This window comes from Arachis ipaensis, chromosome B3 (assembly GCF_059453495.1).
Source record: "Arachis ipaensis isolate K30076 ecotype BB chromosome B3, ASM5945349v1, whole genome shotgun sequence".
Classification (NCBI taxonomy): domain Eukaryota; kingdom Viridiplantae; phylum Streptophyta; class Magnoliopsida; order Fabales; family Fabaceae; genus Arachis; species Arachis ipaensis.
In genome coordinates, this window is record NC_142438.1 from 130359331 (window position 1) to 130368069 (window position 8739).

General features: G+C 37.6%; 1 non-coding gene across 1 annotated transcript; it reads left to right on the forward strand.

Annotated features, from left to right (window-relative positions):
• The first annotated feature begins 3564 nt into the window (after positions 1-3564).
• Positions 3565-3672, forward strand: LOC148572453 (small nucleolar RNA R71). The gene has a single exon (XR_015908196.1). It is a non-coding gene; the product is annotated as a small nucleolar RNA R71 (small nucleolar RNA).
• Positions 3673-8739: the final 5067 nt, after the last annotated feature.

The window sequence follows — 8739 nt, forward strand, 5'->3', positions numbered from 1 at the left end:
TATCCATTGAGGTTCAGAATGATTGGCATCTATAGGAACTTCAGATTTCGAATAGTGTTATTGACTCTCCTAGTTCAGTATGATGATTCTTGAACACAGCTTCTTTATGAGTCTTGGCCGTGGCCCTAAGCACTTTGTTTTCCAGTATTACCACCGGATACATAAATGCCACAAACACATAATTGGGTGAACCTTTTCAGATTGTGACTCAGCTTTGCTAAAGTCCCCAATTAGAGGTGTCCAGGGTTCTTAAGCACACTCTTCTTTTGCTTTGGACCTTGACTTTAACCGCTCAGTCTCAAGTTTTCACTTGACACCTACACGCCACAAGCACATGGTTAGGGACAGCTTGGTTTAGCCGCTTAGACCAGGATTTTATTCGTTTAGGCCCTCCTATCCACTGATTCTCAAAGCCTTGGGATCCTTTTTATTTGCCCTTGCCTTTTGGTTTTAAGGGTTATTGGCTTTTTCTGCTTGCTTTTTCTTTTTCTTTCTATTTTTTTTATTTTTTTCGCCCTTTTTTTTTTCTGCAAGCTTTGTTCTTTGCTGCTTTTTCTTGCTTCAAGAATCATTTTTATGATTTTTCAGATTATCAAATAACATGTCTCCTAGTCATCATTCTTTCAAGAGCCAACATATTTAACATTCTTAAACAACAACTTCAAAAGACATATGCACTGTTCAAGCATACATTCAGAAAACAAGAAGCATTGTCACCACATCAATATAATTAAGCTAAGTTCAAGGATAAATTCGAAACTCATGTACTTCTTGTTCTTTTGAATTAAAACATTTTTCATTTAAGAGAGGTGATGGATTCATAGGACATTTATAACTTTAGGACAAAGTCACTACTACTAATGATCATGTAATGAAGACACAAACATAGATAAGCACATAACATAGAAAACGAAAAACAGAGAAAGTAAGAACAAGGAATGAATCCACCTTAGTGATGTCCTTGAGCTCTTCTATGTCTCTTCCTTGTCTTTGCTGCTCCTCCTTCATTGCTTTTAGATCTTCTCTGATTTCATGAAGGATGATGGAGTGCTCTTGATGTTCCACCCTTAGTTGCTTCCAATAATTGTGTGGAAGAAAATGTATCCCCTGAGGTATCTCAGGGATCTCTTGATTTGCAGTCAAATGTTCTACCACTGAGCTATAGACCCTTGATGGAAGCTTTTGTCTTTCCTTTCCTCTTTCTAGAGGCCTCTCTGGCCTTAGGTGCCATCAATGGTTATGGAGAAAAACAAAAAAGCTATGCTTTTTACCACACCAAACTTAGAATGTTGCTCGCCCTCGAGCAAAAGAAGAAAGAATAGAAGAAGAAGAAGAAGATATGGAGGAGATGGATGGATGTGTGTATTCGGCCATATGGGTGGGATTGGGTGGGAGAGAGATGATGAGGTAGGTGGGGATCTTGTGGGGTCCACAGATCCTGGGATGATCCTGTGGGGTTCACAGATCCTGAGGTGTCAAGGCATTTACATCCCTGCACCAAATTAGGCATGTAAAATGCCTTTGCACACAACTCTGGGCGTTCAGCGCCAGGTTGGTGCCCATTTTGGGCGTTCAACGCCCATTTGCTGCCATTTCTGGCGTTGAACGCCAGAACCATGCTTGTTCTGGGCGTTCAACACCAGGATGTTGCCCATTTTGGGCGTTCAGCGCCAGAACCATGCTCTGTTCTGGCGTTTGAACGCCAGGCAGATGCTCCTCCAGGGTGTGATTTTTCTTCTGCTGTTTTTGATTCCGTTTTCAATTTTTATATTTATTTTGTGACTCCACATGATCATGAACCTAAGAAAACATGAAAAACAATAAAAATAAGAATTAGATAAACATTGGGTTGCCTCCCAACAAGCGCTTCTTTAATGTCAATAGCTTGACAGTGGGCTCTCATGGAGCCTCACAGATGTGCAGAGCTTTGTTGAGACTCTCCAACACCAAACTTAGAGTTTGGATATGGGAGTTCAACACCAAACTTAGAGTTTGGTTGTGTGGGGGCTCTGGTTGACTCTGCTTGGAGAGAAGCTTTTTCTGCTTCCTCTCCATGGTTGCAGAGGGAGATCCTTGAGTTTTAAACACAAGGGAGTCCTCATTCCATTGAAGGAATATTTCACCTCTGTCAACATCAATCACAGCTCTTGCTGTGGCCAGGAAAGGTCTTCCTAGGATGATGGATTCATCCTCTTCCTTTCCAGTATCCAGGACTATGAAATCAGCAGGGATGTAAAGGCCTTCAACCTTTACTAACACGTCCTCTACTTGTCCATAAGCCTGTTTTCTTGAACTGTCTGCCATCTCTAATGAGATGTTAGCAGCTTGCACCCCATAGATTCCCAGTTTCTCTATTACAGAGAGGGGCATGAGGTTTATTCCTGAACCAAGGTCACACAGAGCCTTAAAGATCATGGTGCCTATGGTGCAGGGTATTATGAACTTTCCAGGATCCTGTCTCTTCTGAGGCAATGTCAGTTGATCCAGATCACTTAGTTCATTGATGAACAAGGGAGGTTCAACTTCCCAAGTATCAATGCCAAATAATTTGGCATTCAGCTTCATGATTGCACCAAGAAACTTGGCAGTTTTCTCTTCAGTAACATCCTCATTCTCTTCAGAAGAGGAATACTCATCAGAGCTCATGAAGGGCATAAGGAGGTTCAATGGAATCTCTATGGTCTCTAGATGAGCCTCAGAGTCCTTTGGTTCCTCAGAGGGAAGCTCCTTATTGATCACTGGACGTCCCAGGAGGTCTTCCTCCTTGGGATTCACGTCCTCTCCTTCCCTTACAGGTTCGGCCATGGTGCTTATGTCAATGGCCTTGCACTCTCCTTTTGGGTTCTCTTCTGTATTGCTTGGGAGAGTACTAGGAGGGATTTCAGTGATCCTTTTACTCAGCTGGCCCACTTGTGCTTCCAGATTTCTAATGGAAGACCTTGTTTCATTCATGAAACTTACAGTGGCCTTAGATAGATCAGAGACTAGATTTGCTAAATTAGAAGCATTTTGTTCAGAGTTCTCTGTCTGTTGCTGAGTTGATGATGGAAAAGGCTTGCTATTGCTAAACCTGTTTCTTCCACCATTATTAAAGCCTTGTTGGGGCTTTTGATCCTTCCATGAGAAATTTGGATGATTTCTCCATGTTGAGTTATAGGTGTTTCCATAAGGTTCACCTAAGTAATTTACCTCTGCTATTGCAGGGTTCTCAGGATCATAAGCTTCTTTTTCAGAAGATGCCTCTTGAGTACTGTTGGATGCAGCTTGCATTCCATGAAGACTCTGAGAGATCATATTGACTTGCTGAGTCAATATTTTATTCTGAGCCAATATGGCATTCAGAGTATCAACTTCAAGAACTCCCTTCTTCATAGGTGTCCCATTATTCACAGGATTCCTTTCAGAAGTGTACATGAACTGGTTATTAGCAACCATGTCAATGAGTTCTTGAGCTTCTGCAGGCGTTTTCTTTAGGTGAATGGATCCACCTGCAGAAGTGTCCAGTGACATCTTTGATAGCTCAGATAAACCATCATAGAATATATCCAGGATGGTCCATTCTAAAAGCATGTCAGAAGGACACTTTTTGGTCAACTGTTTGTATCTTTCCCAAGCTTCATAGAGGGATTCACCTTCTTTCTGTCTGAAGGTTTGAACATCAGCTCTAAGCTTGCTCAGCTTTTGAGGAGGAAAGTACTTGGCTAAGAAAGCCGTGACCAGCTTATCCCAAGAGTTCAGGCTGTCTTTGGGTTGAGAATCCAACCATAATCTAGCTCTGTCTCTTACAGCAAAAGGGAAAAGCATGAGCCTGTAGACTTCAGGATCTACTCCATTAGTCTTAACAGTATCACATATCTACAAGAATTCAGTTAAGAACTGAAAAGGATCTTCAGATGGAAGTCCATGAAACTTGCAGTTCTGCTGCATCAGAGAAACTAATTGAGGTTTCAGCTCAAAATTGTTTGCTCCAATGGCAGGAATGGAGATGCTTCTTCCATGTAAATTGGAATTAGGTGCAGTAAAGTCACCAAGCATCTTCCTTACATTATTATTATTTTCGGCTGCCATCTCCTTTTCCTGTTCGAAAATTTCTGAAAGGTTATCTCTGGATTGTTGTATTTTAGCTTCTCTTAATTTTCTCTTCAGAGTCCTTTCAGGTTCTGGATCTGCTTCCACAAGAATGTTCTTATCCTTGCTCCTGCTCATATGACAAAGAAGAAGGCACAGAAAAATAATAATAATAATGGAGATCCTTTATACCACAGTATAGGGATCCCTGTGTGAGTGGAAGAAGAGGGGGAGACAAAGAATGTAATATAATGGAAGAAACACAACTGTGAGGATGAAAGAGAGGTGAGATGAGATGTTAGGATATGAATGAATAAATAGAATGAGATGGGGGAGGGATAATTTTCGAAAATTATTTTGAAAAAGAGTTAGTGATTTTCGAAAATGGTTTTTGAAAAATGTTAGTAATTTTCGAAAATTTTTGAAATCAAAAATAAAAAATAAAAATAATTAGTTAATTAAAAAGAAATTTTTGAAAAAGAGGGAAGATATTTTCGAAAATTAGAGAGAGAGAGTTAGTTAGGTAGTTTTGAAAAAGTTTAAGAAACAAAAAGTTAGTTAGTTAGTTGAAACAAATTTTGAAAAGATAAGAAGTTAGGAAGTTAGAAAAGATATTTTGAAATCAAATTTTTGACAAAGATAAGATAAGAAGATATTTTGAAAAGATATGATAGAAATTAGTTTTTTTTTTTTTGAAAAAGATTTGATTTTTAAAATCTCAATTAATGACTTGATTCATAAGAAATCACAAGATATGATTCTAGAACTTAAAGTTTGAATCTTTCTTAACAAGCAAGTAACAAACTTTAAATTTTTGAATCAAAACATTAATTGATTATGTTATTTTCGAAAATTTGAGATAAAAATAAGAAAAAGATTTTGAAAAAGATAAGATTTTCAAATTGAAAATTTGATTTGACTCATGAGAAACAATTTGATTTTAAAAATTTTTGAAAAAGTCAATCCAAATTTTCGAATTTGATGAGAGAAAAAGGGAAAGATATTTTTTTGATTTTTGCATTTTTAATGAAGAGAGAGAAAAACAAGAAAAATGATGCAATGCATGAGAATTTTAGATCAAAACATGTGATGCATGCAAGAATGCTATGAATGTCAAGATGAACACCAAGAACACTTTGAATGTCAAGATGAACATCATAGACACAATTTTGAAAAATTTTTTTATGCAAAGAAAACATGCAAGACACCAAACTTAGAATTCTTTAATGCTTACGCACTAAGAATTCAAGAATGCATATGAAAAACACCAAAAGACACAAAACAAAAAATCATCAAGATCAAACAAGAAGACTTACCAAGAACAACTTGAAGATCATGAAGAACACTATGAATGCATGATATTTTCGAAAAAATGTAAGATGCATATGCAATTGACACCAAACTTATAACATGACTCAAGACTCAAACAAGAAACACAAAATATTTTTTTTTGCTTTTTATGATTTTCTAATTTTTTTTTTGGATTTTTTTCAAAAATTAATTGAAAAAGGAAAATAAGGATTCCAAAATTTTTAACATGAATTCCAGGAATCTTGCATTCTTAGTCTAAAGCTTCAGTCCAGGAATTAGACATGGCTCACTAGCTAGCCAAGCTTTCAAAGAAAGCTCCAGTCCAAAACACTAGACATGGCCAATGGCCAGCCAAGCTTCAGCATTTAACACGAGAGTATATTGCTCTTGATAACAAATTGCAAGCCTCAGTCCAAATAAATTTAGACATGGCTTTACACCAGCCAGGCTTTACATGCTTCATGAAACACTAGAATTCATTCTTAAAAATTTTGAATAAAATTTTTTTTTTGAAAGCATTTTTATTATTTTCGAAAACAGATGAGAAAATTTTAGAAATATTTTTGAAAAATTTTTGAAAAGAAAATAAAAAGAAAATTACCTAATCTGAGCAACAGGATGAACCGTCAGTTGTCCAAACTCAAACAATCCCCGGCAACGGCGCCAAAAACTTGGTCCACGAAATTGTGATGTCCAGGCTCGAACAATCCCTGGCAACGTGAGCAACTTGGTACGCGTAATCGTGATTACACTTTAATTATGTAAAATTCATAGCTCTTTCTTCCCCTGGCAATGGCACCAAGAACATGGTGCCAATACCATGGTTCACAACTTCGATACAACTAACCAGCAAGTGCACTGGGTCGTCCAAGTAATACCTTACGTGAGTAAGGGTCGAATCCCACGGAGATTGTTGGTATGAAGCAAGCTATGGTCACCTTGCAAATCTCAGTCAGGCAGATATAAATTGATAATGATGTTTTCGAATAATAACTAATAGAATAGGGATAGAGATACTTATGTAATTCAGTGGTAGGAATTTCAGATAAGCGAATGGAGATGCTTTCGTTCCTCTGAACCTCTGCTTTCCTGCTATCTTCATCCAGTCAGTCTTACTCCTTTCCATGGCTGGCTTTATGTGATACATCACCACTGTCAATGGCTACTTTCGGTCATCTCTCGGAAAAATGATCCAATGCCCTGTCACGGCACGGCTAATCGTCTGGAGGCATCACCCTTGCCAATGGCTTCATCTTATCCTCTCAGTGAATAATATGCTCACGCACCCTGTCACGGCACGGCTATTCATCTGTCGGTTCTCGATCATGCTGGAATAGGATTTACTATCCTTTTGCGTCTGTCACTAACGCCCTGCAATCGCGAGTTAGGAGCTCGTCACAGTCATTCAATCATTGAATCCTACTCGGAATACCACAGACAAGGTTTAGACCTTCCGGATTCTCTTGAATGCCGCCATCATTCTAGCTTACGCCAAGAAGATTCCGGTTAAGAGATCTAAGAGATATTCATTCTAGCTTATTTCATGTAGAACGGAAGTGTTTGTCAGGCACGTGTTCATAGGGGAGATGGTGATGAGCGTCACACATAATCATCACCTTCATCACGTTCTTGGGTGCGAATGGATATCTTAGAAGCGAAATAAGATGAATTGAATAGAAAACAGTAGTACTTTGCATTAATCTTTGAGGAACAGCAGAGCTCCACACCTTAATCTATGGAGTGTAGAAACTCTACCGTATGAAAATACATAAGTGAAGGTCCAGGCATGGCCATGTGGCCAGCCCCCATGGTCTAAGAACAATGCGTTCAAAGATGTCTAATACAATAGTAAAAGGTCCTATTTATAATAAACTAGTCACTAGGGTTTACATGAGTAAGTAATTGATGCATAAATCCATTTCCGGGGCCCACTTGGTGTGTGGTTGGGCTGAGCTTAAGTGTTGTACGTGCAGAGGCCATTTGTGGAGTTGAACGCCAGTATTTGTGCCAGTTTGGGCGTTCAACTCTGGTTTTGGCTCCTTTTCTGGCGCTGGACGCCAGATTTGGGCAGAAAGCTGGCATTGAACGCCAGTTTGCGTCATCTATTCTTGGCCAAAGTATGGACTATTATATATTTCTGGAAAGCCCTGGATGTCTACTTTCCAACGCAATTGGGAGCGTGCCATTTCGAGTTCTGTAGCTCCAGAAAATCCACTTTGAGTGCAGGGAGGTCAGAATCCAACAGCATCAGCAGTCCTTCTTCAACCTCTGAATCTGATTTCTGCTCAAGTCCCTCAATTTCAGCCAGAAAATACCTGAAATCACAGAAAAACATACAAACTCATAGTAAAGTCCAGAAATGTGAATTTAACATAAAAATTAATGAAAACATCCCTAAAAGTGACTAGATCCTACTAAAAACATACTAAAAAATAATGCCAAAAAGCGTATAAATTATCCGCTCATCACTGAGTTACAAGAATTAGAAGAAAAAAGAGAAGCTACGAGAAGTAGGATGCACGAGTACCACCGAAGACTAGCATTAGCTTATGACAAGCATGTTCAGTCTAGGGTGTTCCTAGAAGGATATCTAGTACTAAAATCAGTAGATGAAATAATGAGGAAGATGTCTTTGCTAAAATGGACTTCCAAATGGGAAGGTTCCTACATTGTTTTTAAAGTATACTCTAACGGACATTGCATCCTGTTGAACCCATATCACAGAATATTCACCTGCCCCATCAATTTCAAATATGTCAAGAAGTATTATGCATAATTTCAATTTTAAAAGTTAGATTTCAATTTCAAAAAGCTTCATTATCAAGAGCCAATATTTATGCTATATAATTTCACAAGCATCACATAATGCATGGAAGAACTTCATTAGAAATTATGTTGTAAATGATTCATATTAAGAAATTTACAATATAATATATTTCTAAAAAATGAGATGTTCAACCATGCAAGCTTCTTAAAAAAAAAGAAGAGAGCATAAATAGAACAAGAAATTTTTTGGGTACCTTCATTTTTTACTTTAAAAAAAAGGTAAAAATAATAATAATAATAAACAAAAGTAAATAATTTTGCTCTTCTTAGAACCATTCCATCTCCCTGCAAAAAAAAGTGTGTATTCAAAATGAAATTATTACACAAGTAGGCACAGAAAAATAAAATTCCTGAAGGAGTATGCATAATATTAAACAAAAAGAAAAACATAACATCTAAAAAGAGGTGTAACAATGAAAGTCATAAAGACAGTAAAGCAAAAAAATATTTTGTCAAAGTCTTACATATTTTACAAAATAAAGTGTTGGAAAATTATGATAGTCACAAAATATCACTATAAGATATCACAGAAGA